This window comes from Passer domesticus, chromosome 5 (genome assembly GCF_036417665.1).
Source record: "Passer domesticus isolate bPasDom1 chromosome 5, bPasDom1.hap1, whole genome shotgun sequence".
In the NCBI taxonomy this organism is placed as follows: Eukaryota; Metazoa; Chordata; class Aves; order Passeriformes; family Passeridae; genus Passer; species Passer domesticus.
Genome location: NC_087478.1, coordinates 17,472,925 through 17,490,064, shown reverse-complemented (window position 1 = coordinate 17,490,064; position 17,140 = coordinate 17,472,925). Strand labels below are relative to the sequence as shown.

The following is a 17,140-nucleotide window of genomic DNA, read 5'->3' as shown; positions in this document are numbered from 1 at the left end:
ACATGGACATATAAACCATTGGTATTTAAACCTGACTTAGCACATTTTCTTTGCAAATAACATGCCCCTCAGTATGACTGGTGTATTTATAGGGTACTGAAAATACTGTATGTAATTAAACAAAATAAATTCCATCTAATTCATTACATTAAAAAGTGGAAATACAGAGGTGTGGATTCAGGAAAAGAATAAAAACCAACTTATATCAATCAGTTTCAACTCACTGATCTCAGATTTTGTTTTTTGCTACCCATGGAGTTACAAGTAAATTCAATTTTTAGATGGGATTTGAGTGGGTTTGTGAAGTGCCTGGAATTAGGTTGTCCTCCATTCACTGGGAAAGTGAAGGAACAAACAGAAGCCCAGCCATTAAAATGAAGCCATTTCTTTAAAATGAAAACAAGTCAATGAAATATTTAACAGAGAGACTATAACAACAATTCCTGTGATTTTCAGGTACCTATATATTAACATGTCTGTACCTATGAAAGTGTGTTGTTAAACATCTGTGGATTACATAAATATCCCAGCTCTGACTTGTGATGTTTCCTTGCTATACTCAAAAATGCTTGGCTCTGCACAAGAACTGTGCTATACAAGATACAGCCACAAATGGTGAGAATGCTCTCACTCAGTACCAGCTATTTATAATTTCACTGTGCAAGCTTATCTAGCAAACCAGGGAAGCATATATGGGGAGCTCTGGCTGGAATGAATCTTTTCCCAACAGCCTTGGAGGAGATGTGATCAATTAACTGAAAAGAGATGATTAACTATTAGAAGGTCAAAGCTAAGTGAAGTAAAACCCGTGATGTTTATAGCAGACAGGGAAGCAGACTTAAGAAGGTGGGTAAAATTAAAGGTACAGTTTTGGATTCCTGCATAAGAATTTAAATACACTCTATATACAAATCCAAGAAAGTAGATGAGATGGTGATCCAGCAGTATAAAAACTTGTAGATGATATACATTGCTGCTCAGCAGAACAACTTCTCCATGCCTTTTTCTTGATAGATTTCTCAGCCCTGCATTACTTTGTCATCACAAGTGTTTTTCTGTCAGCACATGAGCTGTTCTCTGCATGTCAGTGACAAACATGTTGGCCCCATTTTCATTGCAGAAGAACCACACTTCAGTGCACAGTGAGAAATAGATCTATTGCCATGCTGCTTTATTGTGTGGCAATTCATTTTTCGGGTTTACTGATGTGATATGCCTACCAGAGAATGCAAAGAACACAACCTGAGAAGGGTAATGTTTTCTGGAGATATTTCAGCTGTAGCAAATCAGTGCACTGCCTTTGATTTGACAGAACTGTATCAGTTAATGCAAGAGAGGGTTTGATTAACAGGACTCCTGGGTAGTAAGGAAAGCACGTGGTCGTTCTGTGTTACTAACTGTGGTTCAATATCAGCTAAATATCTGCATTAGTAAAAACAATTTAAAAAAAAGTCTCCCTCCTTTTCTTTCTTTTCTTTTATAAATTTATGTGTATGGATTAAATCCACAAGTTCTCATCTGTTTTGGAGCTGAAGTGAAAATGAGTGGAAAGAAAGAAACAAAAAAACCAAAAAAAACCCCCCAAAATTAAAAAAAACCAACAACCAAACAAAACAAAAAAATCCCCAACAAAAATGAACAAAAAAAAAACAAAAAAACCCAAAACAGCTAAGAGATGAAGACAAAAATGAAAAGAAGAAAGCCTTAGCTGGCCCTGTTGGAGACTGTTCAAACAGCTCTAGTTCAAACCCCAGGTAAGAGAGACTGTTTTATCAAGGTGATTAAAAAAAAAAATATTGTTACTATTTGTAACCATTCAGTGTATCTCTTTTAAGAAAAACACAACACTAGACAACAACAAAAACAAAAAAGCAAGCAAGCAAACAAATGAACAAACAAGCTAACCTGTAGTAAGGGAAGGATTAAAAAGTGTATTTAAGGTAAAATATACAACCAGCAGAAAAGAGACTGTTGTTTGAAAGAAGAGGCCTTGGGAGAAAGCATGTGGAAATGTAAGGAAAAGCAGAGCACAAAAGCTACAGCAGTACAAAGGTGAATGAAGAAGCTTGGTGAGCAGCTGGGAGAGAACAGAACCAGGAAATGTGCCAGTGAGTGGAAAAGATTAGTTTACTGTCTCGGATGCTAAGAAAAGGACAAAATCAAAAAGATGACTAAAACCATGTAAGAAGGCAGATCCAGGAATTTTCAGGTCCTAGATATCCAGCTGGATACTATTTAATCAAATATATTTGAATAATCCCAATGTTCCTTTGAGTCTAACCACTTCAGACTCTAATTTAATCTAAGTTATTTTTGCTCAGAAAGTGAGTCATTTATGGAACCAACTCTCAAGATTCATGGGTCCAATTTTGGGCAAGAGCTGTCGTGTGGAGAAGAGGTGAGGAACCACACACCTCCCTCTTCCCAGGCTGTTCTTGGCTCATTCATTTCCCTGAGCACCGAATTCATTCACAAATTGGGAACATCTCCTGCTGTTACTTTCTAGCACATTTAGTAAAGTGCTGAATCCCAAATTAGTAGTGTGGTGTTGCTAGGTTTTGATAAATGTTCCTATAAATTTAATGCAGCATTCCCTGCTTTGTTCAGAAAGGCTGCTCCTGTCAAAGGTAGAAGCAAGCTTGAAATTAAATATTTTTAAGAATATATTTTAAGATATAATTTTCTTCATACACAGCTACAACAAGACCCTGCTCTATTTACAGGATTATAGCATTAGCCTTTACATGCAGCTAATATGTAGGCTTTTAGCTAGCCTAGCAATATTTTGCTGTGTGGCTGATGCATTAACATGTGTATAAGTGAGCACTTGTCCATAAGGAATTTGTCAGACTGTCACCAAAGACTAAAACAGGCAGACCAGAGTCTGGGTAAAAAAATCTGGGGATCACAGCAATCACTCTGAAGGGAATTAAAGCAATAGATTAATTGACCATAAGAGCAATATTCCTTGTTCATGAGTCTGGATTTCCCTTGGCTGCCAGTATTGTAGATGAAAGTGGAAAACATTCTTGACCTTCTCTGTCAAATAAAATGCTTCTCCCTTTTTCTTTGTCTGATTTGTAGAAAAGTGGAATTTTTTTGAGTGATTTACAGCGTCTAAGAATTACAAAGAAAAGGTTTCAATAAAATAATACCCAGGTTCCCATTTATTCTGCTATGTCCTGACCCATAATGATAGGTAAGAGAATGTTTTAAAAAAAGTTGTCAGCTTGTATCCTTGCAGTCTACCACACTTCCTGACTTCAAAGCCTGTGATGCACCAGTTAGCCCATGAATGCAGTACAAATGCTTGAAATAAAACTACATGGATCTTTGGGAAAACAGCACTGTCTGGAGAGATAGGTGCTCAAATCTTTGCTCTCCTTGTAACTCTGTGCAGTCCTTGGCAAGACAACTTGTCGGGCTTCCATTTCGCGATGTGAAAAATATCCCTTCACAGGAAATTCAGGTGCTTTCATTAATTAATCCCTAATTAAAAAAACACTTAAACAAGTGTTCAGTTAGACTTTTTTCTAAAGAACACTTTAAACATGTGCTTAAAAACATCCTGGATTAGAGTTTACCACTTACAAAATGGTTCATATCTAAAGACAAAAGATGGTGCAGGATAATTATACAGATAAGGTTTATTTATACACTGTTCAGTAGAAGAATAAAGTGATCATTTGACAGGGCAGTTAGTTTGTTTGCCTTTTTACTGATCAAGCTTGCTGGCTCTATGTTCATTATTTCTGGATTAATTATTTTAGTGGACAGAGCTTGAATAAAACATAGGCACAACAGGGCTAAGCTAAGAGTGAACTGTCTGACCTATGAAATATTTTGACATGACAAAAATGTTCCATTTCCATATCACTAGGAAACCAAAACATTTCTAAGCATTTCAGCAGGGGAAACGTCTATGGTAAGGGCATTTCTCTGGGGTGCAAGAGCTAAACATTCAAGCCTGTGTTTTCTCACTGTCCGGCTGAATGGACAGATAGCCACAAGCACAATTCTGGAGTGGATGTTCCCTGTCTGACAAGAAACTCTGCCCTCCTCTTCCCTCTCTCCACTTTTTGTCCAAAACCATATTTTCCTGTGATATGACTGGATCTGGGGAAATCTGTATATTCTGACCAAATCAGGTTTCTTTAACAGATCTGTTTTCTCAGATGACTGGGTTTCCATAGATCTCACTCTCTTCTCTGGTGGGGTTACTGCTCCCACCTTAACCTCTTCTATGTTTAAACTGCTTCTGTGGCTATTATATCAAACATTTCTCTGAGGAGGAGAGGTAATCACAAATTCAAATGTTAAAGCCTTTCTATTTGTTTTGGGTCCCCATTTCTGTCTCATAATGGAGTGCCAGAGGAGGAGGTAAAAAGAAAAAAAATAGTGGTGTTTGTGGTGGCAAGTATTCTATTTCAGAGGGATCAGTATCATCAGCAAAGCCAGGTGAGATCTGCCACTGCCAAATAATAAAACCTTGGTGGGCAGGTATTCCACCAAGCTGGATTGGTCTGGCACACAGACACTTCCAAATATTTATTGAATGTTTACAGGTAATTTCTTCTAGTTGCAATAAATGGACAAATAAAGTATTGGAAGTGTTTTGAAGAATCAAAATGATGATGACACACTCAGAAATGGTTCCAACTAGTGAAAAACACAACAGGCCATCTGCTCAGCAATAGATGTTACTGTGAAAGCACCACCTTTGTCTCTGCCCTCAACACCAAAACCTGCTGTATGGAGAATCACTTCTGTCTCCTCAGACATGAACAAGATACAACTCCAATACATTGTCACCACCATGAGGACCTCCTGAGCCCCAGGGCATACAAGAAGTCCCAACCATACTGGCAGTGTGGAGACTCTTTGAAGACCTCACCTATGGGTACCCCAGGTGGCACATGGGGATGGTAGACAGCAGCTTCATTTCAGTACAGGCACAGCAGGACTGGGAATATCAGCTCTGATAGGCACTGGTAAACTCTGCTGGTAGTTGCTGTTCCTGACCAACCAGAGTGAAATGGATTAATGGATAATCATCTCCATCCTTTGGCCCACCAAATGATGAGGTAAAACTTTATAGTAGGGGAAATCTTAAGTATGTCACATGTTGGTGTAGAAGTTTGGCCAGACCTTCCTGGGGAAAGAGAGGAACATCCACAGTAAGAAGTAAAATCAATTTATGCAGGCCTGTTCAACTTCAGTGAGATCTTCATACACTGAAAATTCATTTTAAGTGACATAGAAATAACAAAACAATTTTGGGTACAAATTTGAAAAAAACCCATCCATATACATAAATATGTGTACATATATAAGACTATGTATGAGTGTGCCAATTGAGAGAAAAGAATGGCAGATCATTGTTGTGATTTTTACTTTTTTTGTTGTATAAATCTCTATAGATATATATGCTGTAACAAAAACCATCTTATTGAAGAGATTATTGTGATGCATTTTTCCTTTTTGAATTATTAGTATACAATGACCATTCAGGGAATCAAATTGTTCATTTTTTCCAGGAAAAGTAAAAACCCCAAGACTAGGAAAGGAAAATATTAAGCAAACATCATATAACGCTTGGATCCTAGTGCATCACAATGCTATTATTTTTTCTGTACTGAATTACTTTTATGAGAATAAAGACAAAAATGTAACTCCACAAAAGATTTGAAAATGTCTTATAGTGAAATAATCAAAATGCTTTCTGTTTACTAAAATAATTCATTGGTTGCTAGAAACACCTTAGAATATATAGAGTTAAGTCATAACACTATTGAAGTAAATTACATTAATAATAAATATTCCTGTTCAATTCAGTGAGGACCAGGATTTCATCAATAGCTCTTTCATAATTTTCTTTAGGTATTTTGGGGGCGTATTCTTTCAGATTTCCTCAGAAAGTGTTCCCAAGCTTACTAAAATTAGTGCAACTCTCTTCCATGATCTCTTGTCATCCCAGTGCTTCTGGGATCAGGCCCAAAAGAGTAAGGAACGGCTCTCTGGAGAAAAGACCAAGTGTATGGAATTAGGGCAAAGGAGAAGTCTCAGGAAGAACACAGGGAAAAGCCATTGCACAACTCAGGCTTAACCTTCCCTGGAGCAGCTGGGTCAGCAGGGCTGGGGGAGCCGCTCTCAATCCAACAGAGCCCTCTTCCCTTTGGTGAGAGCTAACATGTGAAACTGGAGAAAGTCTAAATCCCCAGGCTCCCCGAGCCCTCCTCACAGATCTTCCCACAAAAAGGCATGAGGGGCCTGCAGATTTCATAGCATCAGCTGCTCACTTTCATGCAACACTGGAGGGAACTTAATCAAGTATATCAACAGAGGCAACACCTAGAGTTTTCTAGAATATTTCTGTTCCCCAAACAGATACTTAAACAAAAAGGATTTAATTTATTTATTATCTGTGTTTTCTTTAGTTACACACACAAGTTAGTGGAGGAGAGGTAATATACCATTGGGTATTATTCAGAGATTTCTTGGAGTCTGTAATGTATAAATGTCAGATTTACTTTATTAATCCCAATAAAAGGGTTTTTTGGGGGGAGGGGGGGAGGGGGGAAGGCCTTATTCAAGACAATACAATAGGATATAAAAGACACTCTTAGTCAGACACTCCAGAAAATATTTTAGTGATGTCATTAATGGTTTTTTCTTTAAGGAAAATAACATCACTAGGCTTCATCTCTGTGTTTTACTGCTAAGTTGCTTATGCTTCTTCAGCAGAAAGTTTAAAAGTTCAGTTCAGCACCTATTTGAACTAGATCAGCATCCATGTAAACTGTATGACTGTCATTTAAATGGGTGCTTTTTTGGTTGAATGGACAGTGCACTAGTTTTTCAGTGATGACAGAAACATATCTTACTAATATTTAATTATAACTTTGGAAAGGTTTTTCTTTCACAAATCAGAACTGTTTTGACATAGTACATTTTCTTGGATGCTGTTAGTATGTAATATGGCTAAGGGTTTCAGATAACTGCTCATAATTAGAAGACATGTGAGTACATGATTCACATACTGTTACTTAAACTTGTTAATAACTCTTGAAGCTTTTTTATGTGAATGGCAGCTACCTGGGAACTCAATACATAATAGTCTGCACCTGTAAATGTGATGCAGATGACACATGATTTGGAAGACCATCTGGTGCAGGAAAATCTGATTTTCTCCAGCACAAAATAGGGAGCACTGGGAAAACAATGTCCCGGCCTGGAAAGGAGATTCTACCTCTCTATTTTCCCTTTTCTAAACACAAAGATTTTCTCTTAAAAAGCAAGTACTATGGAAGTTTTTACTAGCACATTGACACATAAACACACAGATGAACAAGAAATACAAGATTTGTGAAATGATGCAGCATCACAGGCCTGTCCACAGAATTGCAAATTAGAGAAAGGAAAATTGAGAAGACCGAAAAATATTCACTAATTGATAAATTTTAATCCTGAGTAGAACAATTATTTTCAGTAATATTCAGTGATTTATTACACAAAACCAATTTGAGATAATTAGCAATGATCAATCTTTCCTTCATAATACCCCAGATTTGTCTGTAGCAGGAATTCAGGGTGTGTAAGACAAACTCAACTGAAAAAACATAAGGTGATTAAAAATCAGATAAATTTAATCTATTTTGTTTAATAATGTATTTTCATACATAACAAAGCAGGACACGGAGAACATACATGAACAGCTGAATACTGAAAAACTAGTAAGTAGGAAAACATTTTAAAAAAAGATAACAAATGCCATTTCCTAATACTTATGTGAAAGTCTACTGTGTCTTATTAAGTAGTAAGTAGTGATGAAGATAAACCATAATCTCACTTTGTACAGTGAATGTAGGACAAAAAAATTGCCTACTAAATCTGAATGATTCTACAATACTCTCCTCCACAAAGAAACAAAGTTGAACCTTAGAAAAGACCAGTAAGAGTGGTAACTAGGCCAGTAATTAAGTGAAAAAGTTACAGAGAACAAATATGAGAGAATATAAGACAAATACAGAGCTACTAGGTAAAGGAGCATGTTTCTTTCTTCCTTCTGCTTCTCATGCGAGCAAGACACTATCCAACACTCGCGCACTTCAGGTTGCAGTAGGGTGTTCATTCAGAGAGTCCTAAATCTCTGCCCTATATCTGAACTTCCTGTTAATGCCATTGGTGGACATTAATATTGCACTGCTTTCATCTAGATGTACACTTTGAAAATGGCTGAGCCAGACAAATGTTTCCCTTTGTGAATACATTAGAATCTATGTCTGGGAAAGCAGACAGTCACTACCACGTTTTGCTCCATAAAAGCAAAGCCTGCATTTTGTTACCTTTGGAGGAGGCCTACTCAGCATATATGTTGCACCCTCTCAGGAAGCAATAAAAAGTTAATTTGCCCATTGGATTTTCATTCAGTCAAATGATAAAGTGATATTTTTTTCTTATTGCCTGGATTTAAATTTTCCTTCTCTTTCTCTAGCTTTAGGCGTTATTTAGCCCTTTTATTGTTTCTCCTAATGGCTTATTTTCTTCTGGTAGATATTTCATCACTCTTTCAGTTCAGCTATGTTAACATATCTATGGAAAGCTTTACTGGATTTCTAAAAGATTCTGTCTGGATTTTTGGAGATAGTGTCCTTTACACAGTGAGGTATCTGCTGACAGGAATGAAGGACGTTATCAAAAAAGCACTAACATGCAACATGATTTCAAGAGAAATTAAGTGCTCAACAACTTTCAAAAATCACAGGAATCAGATCACTAATAGATTGCTGGTGCTAAATGCTCTTTACCTGACCAAGTCACTGGAAAAGTGTTTCATTCCAGTGAAGGCAGCAGAGATTATTAACTATGGTTCTTCAAGCCAATTACTGGGAGAGGGCAACCACAGCCCTGCTTCTCTCTGGTCCTTATTCGTATTTGGAGGAGAGGAGAGTTCTCACACTGTTCACTGCTGCTGCCGTGCTCTCTGCACCTGAAAGCCTCCTGGTCACCCCATCCCAACAGTTCTGACCATTGGTTGAATCTTATTTGGCCACAGAATATACCAATTAGCAAAAGAAAATCAATAAGCAACTACACAGACTAACAACAAATATGCCAATGCATACTAAACCTCACAACAAACTCAAAAAATAATACAAAATGCTATGTTTTGCTACAACGTAGTATCTGAGAACCAAAAGCAAGGAAATGGAAAACAGCTACCTGTGTATACCCAGCTGAGATAAATCACCACTGCTTTCTTAAAGCAAACTGAGTTACAACAACTTATAACAGGAATTTCCTGTTTCTTCCTGATTACAGAAAATGAAGTGCAAAGTAACTGGACAAAAGACTTGAAAACTGTATCCACCTGTATGTAATTGACCTTATGATAAAATTTGCCATGGCCCTTTGTTACAGGGAAGGAAAGTGGTCAGCATTTTCAGGCAGCCACCCAGTTGTACATGCTTGAGGAAATCCTTTCTGACCAGCAGACTATTGATTCTGAAAAAGGCTATACTCAATCATAAATCTTGAGCTATTTGACACAGGTCAGTATAGACAAAATATTAACCACTCTAAAGTGCTTTTAAAGATTCCTAGACTGAAATAAAAAAAAATATGGTGTACAGTTATCTGTAATATAGATTTTTCTTCCCTGTGTTTGCATACCTTGCTCACTTTTTCTTTCAGAAAATTGCATCTATGGTAGTCCACAAAAACCTTTCATCTGCAATCACATGAGTAGGTTGTACCAAAAAAGTGATGAGGTAGGAATTTGCCAGTCTGACAAAGTTTATTTATTTTTTTTAATTACTTCTGTGCTGTCAATTGAATTAATTAATCCACCTCAAACAGTGTGCTCCTTCTCTGAATATCTCTTGAGATATCACCTAGCAATAGGTAATAGTTCTCATTAGCAGAATAATAAATAAATAAAGCAGTTCTAAATAGCAGAAACCAAAGTTTCTAGGGATTTCTATTTTGTCAGGTTTAAAACATTCAAAATACCTTATATACACATCTTTCCAGCACTTCCAAATTGGTATTGCCAGAATGAATGATCCCTCTTTCTCGTGCCCAGGTGTGGTGTGTTTGGAGTGCCATCAGTCCCATGGCAGTCCAACGGCTGCTGTGTTGGCATCTGGAATGTCCTTTCCCCTGGGATTTGATTGTGAGGGCAGACCTAAAGACCTTTTCTCGTGGCCTGCACTTCTCCTCAGGAGATGGTAACACATAAAACACCACTCTGGTCTATTTTTCACAGAGAGCTGAACAGACAATGAGCTGAAAACCACGCCTGTTTCCAGCTTCCTCAGGACAAGAAACCATTTAAAGGAAAAATCATCTGAAGGATTTTGTAATTTTAAATTTACCATTAAGGTCTGATAATAACATGGCAAAAAGTGCTTTAGGCCTCCTAAGTTCAAATGTATACTGGTTGAGAAGATAGATAGTCTCTTCAACTGCTATGATTCTGAATCTGGAATTATTTTCAGATGGAGTTATTTAACCAGAATGAGTTTCTTAAAATCAGCCCTTTTCATAATCTCTCACAAGTACTTACTGTGCTTGCTTACTCACTTTCTTGCCCAAAATTGCAATCTTATTTAATTGTGGCTAAGAAACATGGATTGAAACTTAAAGGAATGTTCAATTTAGCTCCAGTCTTATATGAGCCTCTCATTCTCTTTTTCCATTATCTTCCTACTCACAGACATTAGAGAGAATTCCTTAGCACTGTAGCTTCATATTTTGATTGTTTATATTTAAAAAAATCATCCATAATTTTGTTTGTCTGATCTAGCTTAAACTGCAAGAGAGTGGCTTAGCATGAAACACTTAAAATGTTGTTAGAGGTATTTATGATCCTGTTTTTTCCAAGTGACCTAATGAACACTATGTAATGACTCGAGCTGCCTGGTTACTACTGTCAGAGGAGAAATGTGTCTCTCTCTTCATTCACTCTTCAGGTCCCTTTCCTGAAAACAGGGGTCTCACAAAAGAATCTAAATCAACTCTGATTTTTAAAATATTTTATTCCTTGTAAATTTGCCTCAGAGACAAGCCCCATTTCTCTGTAAGGCTACTTTGACATCCTGGTGAGCATGTCAAATGTTCTCTGTGACCAAGACAGTCTTCAGGTATGTAAAAATACAAGGATATTGTCCAGAGGAGAATTTTTCTGGAAGTATTAACAATCTAATTATCACAGGTGATGGTAAGCAAAGAACAGGGATACTAAAAATAAAGAGCAGAGACAAACTGGTAGCAGAGAGATGCTTTGTAGGCAGATCTATAAGCTATTCTGTTTATATTTCTTGGTTTTTAGGATTGTTATTTTTTTCTGCAGAAGTTCAGGTAGTTGGGAAAAAAAAATAAAGGACAGATAGCACTGTAGCAGAGGTCAGTAACAGAAAGGTTGCTGAGTTCTTAGCAGGAATTGAAGGGTTTGTCCTGAATAGTCACATGTAATTTTTGTCCTTGAATAGTAATTACAATTTGTCAGAAATACCAGTTGTTTCTAGATGAAAATAAAAGTTGAAGATTGTTTACGAACCTACAATTTTCAAGAAAATAGATTTCCCCTAATTTGCAATTCTAAAAATACATTTAAACTTATTTTTACATGGCTTCTGTAAACACAGGGAAGATCTAGTCAGGCAGTTTTTTGACAAAATTTATTTTTCTTGGAGGGTGTTGTTTCATTTAAGCTGAGTCATTAATGGGGCTGAACAGCTTTTGAAGATACATTCAGTGAGATTTTTGAATAATAAAATTTTGACCTATGTTTTGGTACAACTACATTTTGAGAAAACATGTTCTGAATATTTTGTTTCAAATATTCCAAAATTCCAAATCCCAAAGTTTGCTGTGAAGCAGAACCTGCATCTTCTGCCCTGCACAGAACTGGTGAGAATGCACTACAGAACTCTGCAATTCCTCAGTTGCCTGCAGTTTTCTCAGCAGTTTTATTACAGAGTTAAATGAGTTGCATTTTAATTGCTTTCTAAGTTAATACATCCAAGAGCAAACTGCATTATCCTGTTTAAGATCTGCAGAAGTTCTTGTTGAGAACTGTGCTAAGCAGAGTAGAAATGGAACAAGAAAATGAGCAAAAATTTCTCTATAGGTAGTGCAATATTTTCACCTGGCTTTCTATTGGTTCTCATGGATTATAAATAATTTTGGAGTGACAGTAAAAATTTTCTATAATGGCAATTTGGTTTTCTTTTTGTCTTCTTTCCTTTGTTTTCCCAATGGGAGTTCATATTAACCACCTTTTCCATAGAGCTCAGACAGGTTGTGACAATCCAGCTCAGACAAACACAATTACTGTGTCATTAACAAATCTTGCAGTAACACATGCTGTACAGAAATGTGGAAAGTTATACAGTTCAAACATGTAATAGATACAATATGTTTCACATACAATAAATTAACGTAATTGCCAAAAAAGCAAAATCAATCAAACTGCAGAATGCTATTTACATATCTGACTAAGCAGTTTGGGCTTTTATAGTAAGATAGCAGTCAAACAGAGGGAAAAATGTTTGATGAAGTTCCATGCTCTCTATTGTCTTGTGTTGCTTGATCTGTAAAATAAGGCCATAAGTCAGGAAGACTGGTAATTGCTGCTAGTTGGAATTTTCTGAAACAATATCACTAGTAATGATTTTCTAGATCATGGTGGGTTGTATAAAAATGAATTATTTTATTTGCTGTGCATACTCCCTTGCTCATGTTTTATCATATTTGAATGCTTCCAAAGTAGCCACTGCCTGGGCCTTTAGTTCAAACAAAATATAATACTCAGATATTCAACAAACAAGAGAAATGAGATCCTCTTTCATGCCCAGAACAAGCTCCCACGTACTAAAGCCAAGTGAGGTGAGAAAATTAATGAACTACTACTGCATTTTTGTACTAATGAAAGCTTAGTTACTATTATGTATTTTCCCAATCATTATGCAATGCATGGGTTGACAATTTACACTTTTAGAGGTCTATTACACAATAATAATAATAATAATATAGAATATATTACACAATAATAATATAGAAAAGAAGGAAAGGAATGGAATATTAGAAGGAAAACAGAGAAAGGATAATATTTAGTCTACATTTACTTACACATCTAAAATGCAAACGTCTAAGCCTGAACTATTTTCCCTGCACTCTTTCTGGTCACTGAGGAGAACCAGGCAGAGACAGATTCCTCTCACATTCAGATAGTGATGAAAAGACAGGCCACATACATCATCCTGTTGCTTACTTCTTGCTATATGGAAAAGATAAAATGACCAAATGAAAAGCTGAAGTGACCAAGTTTTAGACATTTATAGTTAGATTAGATTGCTCTTACCCTAGCTAGCCAACAGGTCTTTTTTTTTTATGGAACAAACCCTGTTTTAATGGAACAGCTTGAAGTTTGTTGAAACAATAGTTTACAAGGGAATGGTACAGTTCCTTCAGTTAAGCTTTTTTCTTTTGAGACTTCTCTTTAGATACTTTAATTTTACAGTTAACTTAGTAAATGTTTTAGTAAATATTTAGATGAATTAGTATGTCTGTCACTACTAAATTACGGCTGCACTATCACATATGATATATCATATCACATGTGATACCCACTCACAGAGCTGAATAGTTAGCTTGACCCAGCACACTCACACTACATCATATGTGGCAACTCAGTTTCCCTAAATGTAGTTGTACAGTGAGGCTTTCAAACAATCTGCAACTGTTTGGTTGCCAAAGCAGTCAGAGGAACAGGGTGACTTCAGCTGGTTAACGAACTGTTCTTGCTGAAGTTGCTGCGGCACCCTTGCATTACTTTTTGACTAAAGCCCTTTTGTAACCTCTTCTGAAGCCCCAAAGCTACAGACCATTATGAAAAATTATACTGGGGCAAATATTTAAAGCTCAAAAAAGCTGTTACACATGCATTTCCCCATCTCTGTCATAGTCAAACTCCCATCAGACAGTTGACTGGGACAATAGCGTCTCCTGTGTAATTCTTGTCAGTCTGGAAAAACTTTCAGAGAAATTTATCTGTATTCTATTACCTCGTGTGTTAGAGTTCAGCAAATACATCTCACTATAAAAAACTCCAGAACATTCTTTCTGAAAAGGTGCTTTGAAGTCTAAACACTTGTCTGTATTTTCTAAATATATCACCTTTCTGTAGATCTTGTCTTTATGTCTTCACAGATTTTACTTCACTAGTACTATTGCAACTCTTACCACAAATCTCATAATGCATTTTTTTTTTCTTTTCAAGGAACAGGAAAATTAAGCTTCCATTGGCATTAAGAGGACTTCACAGGGAAAAATTATTCTCACTTTAGGAAACCTGAATTTGTTTCCTGAAACTTTCATTCATGCTTACTGAAAACAAAATTGTTCTGTAAGTGCAACTTGGTCTGTGCAGATTTGCGTGAGAGTGAACATATCGCCAGCAACGCACAGCAAAACAGCTCACGGCAGCAGGCTGACATGTTATGTGTCTCCAGGCAAAGTGAGTCTTATGACAGATCTGAAAGTTCAGAACCTAATTCAAAACATTGCTGTAAGTGTAGTAAATAAGCCATTAAAGAAAATTCCTCACTTATCACTTAAACTCTTAATACAGCTTAGCAATTCATACATTCATTGTATTCATTGCTAAGTGATTACAGCTACACCACACTTCACTGAAAACAGAATGAGCAGAGATAGCAATCAAGCTGACCCAATGGGAGCAACTTGGTTTTTATTGCTTGTGGACAATACCTTCAAGAGATTACAGACTCTTAAGAAGAGAAAGAGTTTCATGATATTTTTCAGGACAAATCCCAAAGGATTTGATCTTTCACTCGACCAATGGGTCACAGATTAGCACTGTAAACATTTTCCCGGTTTCCAGGATTTTCAGTTTTATTGATGGCTGAGGCTATCTTCTCAGGATTGCTTCACCTGTATGGATCAATTTATTCTGAGAAGCCACGCTGGATATGTTCCTTTTTCTGTGCCCAGCTGTCAGCTGCAGAACTCTGGGTGAGGCTGGAGGGGTTCCAGCATGCTGTACTCCACACACCCCTCACACCAGACAGAACTGCACGAGGTCCTGAATCACAAGGTGAACCTGAGCATGTTCCTTTAAGCCTGAAAGGTCCACATTTCCTAAGTGTGAGGCTATTTGTTTAATAATATATTTGGTTTATCTCTGTTTTCGCACATCTCCTGATAGCTGCCTGACGAGTTTCTGAGGGAAATGAAGCCCAGGCTGGTTACAAAGGTTGTGAACTACGAGGAATTATTAACAAGAGTCCACTGAGTCTGGAGCCTCTGATTGCCTGACTTTCGGCCTGCAGCATGTTCCTGTGAGACAAATAGTGCTCAGTGGGAGTACAGCAAGTGACCTTCTACCTGGGATATGAGGAGGCCTGACAGATGCTCAGGTGCCATGTGTTATTTGCGACACGTGGCAGCTCTGACTGCCCTTCACTTGCCAGCAAGATTACAAGACCCAGAAAAACAAGGAGCCTCAGGTTTTGGACCTGATGCCAGTTGTAGAGCTGAGTTTGAAGGAATAACTCTTTCTCTCACCAGCTCATCTCCTGACCCTAATTGTCTTTTACCCTCTACTTCTGGAAAAAGTGCAGAGGAGCAGGCACTCCTCCTCTTTCCTTCACATTGCCAAGACTTTTTAAGGTTCATTTCTCTGGACATGGATCCTATTTTTCTGACCCTTCCCATAATAACTCACTTTATGCCTGCTTTTTCCTTCTTCAGTCTTGCAGGTCTGTTTAAGAGTGTAGTGTTTCTCCTTGCTAAGATGAATTTCAGCCTATTCATCATAGCCCCATCAGCAACCTGCAGCTGCAGGGACAGGCATCTGGTGCCCTGTCTTTTCTGGGGGACAAAGGGAAGAGCTCAAGCACCAAGCACAGCCCTAGGAATATGCACAGGAAGCTCCAATGTGAGCCACATTTTCTTTCTCTCTTTCTTTAGAGGCTGAAAACTTTGTTTGTGTGAGGGATGCCAGAAAACAGAAGCAGCCTGGGAAAAGCTCCAAATTGCTGCTACCACTGGGCAAGTGGGAGGAGATATGGAGAAAAAAGGCTTTAACCTAGGCTCTGGCACTGCCAATGTCAGATCTCCTTGTCTCAGTCAACAGGACTATTAAAGATAGTAAAAATATTGTCCCTTTCTTTTTTAGATGTCAAGGAGAAAATTCAACTGAATTAAGTCTGTCCCATCTTGTTGATTATTGTTCCTTACACTATCACCTTGTATGTTCCATCCACCCACCAGATTCCACAATCCTTTTCCATTTTTTTTAAGAGAACTTTTAAAAGTTGCTTTTGGACCTCATGAAATATTTTATTTTTGCACAAGTGCATGTGATTGAAGCCAGCTTTTGCAGTGCAGGTGTTTACAGATGTTGCTGTAGTGGCCTGGAGTACCCTGGTCCTGGAAAACCCTCTGAGAAATCTCTCACGTGTTTTTAGAGAACAAATAAACTTTTTCTTGTTTACATAAATCAAATTCAAATATAAACCACTGAGAGCTTTGTTGGCCTTGAACTAATACATCCAGAGTTCATATACTCCAGTACTATATAAATAAGAACAAGATTTGAATGTCCTATTTTGACTTCATTGGCCTTCAAATATGCAAGCAGTACTTGTGAAGAATGTGCCTGACATTTCAGTCTGTCAAGGTTCCTGGATAATTCTTTCCTTTATTTCCTTGTCCCAAATTCAGCTCCTCATCAACTTTTGGATGCAATTTTCTCTTTTTTTTTTTTTTTTTTATCCCCGTTCTCTTCTGAAGATGCAGAATAGAGTTTTTGACATGCTTTGGACCTTTGAGGTACAATGTATCATAGTTCAAATCTACAGCTATCAAAGCAACATTAAGTGAATGTTCCTACTGGAGTTGAGTGCAATTAAAAAGCAGCAATAAGTGAGGAGAAAATAATGCAAAAATATATTTTACTCAGGATAGGAATTTAACTTCAGGAGGAGGGGGAAGTTTCTAACTGAAAGAAAAAGGATAGCAACTCCTGGTTGATGGGCAATCTTTACAGTGTTTGCTGAGACAAACCATACATCTGTTTAATAGGAGGGGGGCACCACACAAAAGCAGTAGG

General features: G+C 37.3%; 1 long non-coding RNA gene across 2 annotated transcripts; it reads left to right on the top strand.

Annotated features, from left to right (window-relative positions):
* The first annotated feature begins 9,426 nt into the window (after positions 1–9,426).
* Positions 9,427–10,424, top strand: LOC135301264 (uncharacterized). Of its 2 annotated transcripts, XR_010363003.1 has the most exons (4): positions 9,427–9,551; positions 9,694–9,770; positions 10,085–10,174; positions 10,268–10,424. It is a non-coding gene; the product is annotated as an uncharacterized LOC135301264 (long non-coding RNA). The 2 variants fall into 2 exon arrangements; XR_010363002.1 differs by having other exon boundaries at positions 10,085–10,424.
* The last annotated feature ends 6,716 nt before the right edge of the window (positions 10,425–17,140 follow it).